Consider the following 2644-nt stretch of genomic DNA (forward strand, 5'->3'; position numbering starts at 1 on the left):
CAAAGCTTATATGTACGTGCTCGAATCAGTAGTTGCTGACGCAAAGCGATTCAAATCCGCCTCGGTTGAACACGCTATAAGTTAACTGAGGTGAAGAAACTTCCGCGCGTGTTATAACAGCGGTATTGCAATGTCATCTGGCGAATAGACGAGTTTCTTGACTAGCCTCGCGAATACACGAACACTCCACCGAATGCGCGTCATTAGCCGACCCGAGACGTGATGTAACGTTGGCGATCGCGCGAGAAAGTACGCGGCATGCGACAGTAAACAAACCGACGAGTAGCACGTATGCGCGGAGTATGTGCATTGTTGCGTTGTTCACACGGCGAGGAAACTCGTGCGACTTTTTTAAACAGTGTTTAACTCCAGTTGCCTGCTCGGTCCGCTAGATCGCGTTCAATGACGCTGCCGTTAGGCTTGAAACTGCAATGCAAACTGTCATAATATATATACCGGCGCAATGTGCACTCTTTATATTTAAACTGAGTTACGTAAAAAACTAGTTTATCTCGAAACATATATAATATTCATGATGTTTGTCACAGAAAAACAGATCTAAAGTGGTGCTCTAAGCGGTGTTTTAAACCATAAGAATAAGTTTTAAGCCTTAAGTCATAAGAAATTTACTAATCACAGTAGGTTATTTTCCTTATATTTGACTGTGATTGGTCAATTTCTTGACTATTTAAACCGTTTTGAGTTCATCTTCAGATATTCCGTAGCCAATAAAATGATCCATACAGTAACTGAAGACGAACTTAACAATCTTGAATATAAAATCCAACCAGAGAGAAATATGAGAGCGGCCTGATTTCAATGGCCAGAGCTAGACGTATTTTCGAGACGCCATCTAACAAAGTGCGCCTTTACTACATTTATTAGGTGCATTTTCTTGCGGTGGTAATAATAAAATGCGTCTGGTTTGTGCCCGTTGTACTTCCGTACAATAATAGTAAGTTATAGCATGTTCGACTGACTCTGGGTTAACCCACTCTACCTACGTTATTCAGCCTACGTTTATTGGTCGAACAAGTATTTATAAGCTTTATGATTGGCTAGTAGAGACTTATGACGTCATTAATCGCTCTCGGAACGATTAACCCAGGACCAGTCAAACACGCTATTAGAAAAGGACAGACGTCTAATCGCTCTATTCTTGTCTCACCACTGATGAGCGGACCGCGCAACGTAGACACGAAGCGAGCTAGCGGCGATATTATCGCAAAACTAGATCATCGGCAGCTACCGATGTGCTCAGTTTGCAGTTTGCAACCTCGACAGTTGAAAGTGTGTGATGTTCGAGCACGTGCTCGCACACGCGTGTTTACATAATCCGGCCACGCGCCCTCCCAAGCGTCGCTCAGTCTGCGGCACGAGCGGGCCGTTACGAGTATATTTACCTAGCCTTTGTGAAGCTTAGAGTTTTTGTTAGAGTCGTTGAACAGAGCCCTTATTCTTGAAATAGTTGCGTATACGTAAGTTTTACTACGCAGGTTTATTACGCAGGCACTATAAAATAGCTGCACAATGAAAATTACGTATACGCAAAAATTTCAAGAATAGGGGCCCAGCAGTGCGATTATGTAATTCGTTAAATGCAGTTAACAATAGATGTTAAATGCAGTTAACAATAGATAGAAAAGCTGCGCAATGATAACGAAACTGTCGTTAATTGCATTGCGAGTTACATCATCGCATTGCAGGGGTACTATTCCGTATACGCTTACCGACAACTGTTGGACCGGTAGATGTCGTTGCGCAGCTTTTTTATACCATAGAAAAGCTGCGCAACGACGTCTACCGATCCGACAGTTGTCGGTTAACGTGTACGGAATAGTACCCCAGGTATTGTAATTACCGATTATTCGATCATCATTATTTCGTTATTATCCACTCACAGATATTATCACACGATTATCGAACAGATATTATCACTACCATTTAATATTCGAGTATTATTTACTTCTTTATTCTATTATTATTTAATTTATTCGGTTATTATTTAATTATTGCTATTACGCATAGGAAAGCAACTTGGGCATGCCATTACGACAATTTCTTTACCTCATCTTTAATCAGTTATTATTGCCGTTGCTCAGTTATCTGCACGCGGCTATTATTACACGATTGTCGATAAAGTATTATTATCGCTATCATTTATTATTCAAATATTATTACTTTTTTATAATAATTATAATATCTGCTGGTAATAATAACTGATTAAAGACGAGGTAAAGAAATTGTCGTAACGGCACGCCCGAGTTGCTTTTCTATGCGTAATAGCAATAATTAAATAATAACCGAATACATTAAATAAGATCTAAATAAAGAAGTAATAATATACTCGAATATTAAATGGTAGTAATAATATACTCGAATATTAAATGGTAGTGATAATAATACTTACTCGACAATCGTGTGATAATACCCGTAAGTGGATAATAACGAAATAATGATAATAATAATAATGATAATGATGATGATAATAATGATAATGATAATAATGATAATGATAATAGAATAATCGGTAATAACAATACCTGAATAACGGCTCTAATAAAAACTCTAGGCTCCACAAAGACTAGGTAAACCGACTGTCGTAACGGCCGCTCGGGTCGTTGACTGAGCGGCGCTGGGGGGG

This window comes from Odontomachus brunneus, unplaced genomic scaffold, assembly GCF_010583005.1.
Source record: "Odontomachus brunneus isolate Ranch 3 - 2012 unplaced genomic scaffold, Obru_v1 Obru_scaffold_024, whole genome shotgun sequence".
NCBI lineage: Eukaryota > Metazoa > Arthropoda > Insecta > Hymenoptera > Formicidae > Odontomachus > Odontomachus brunneus.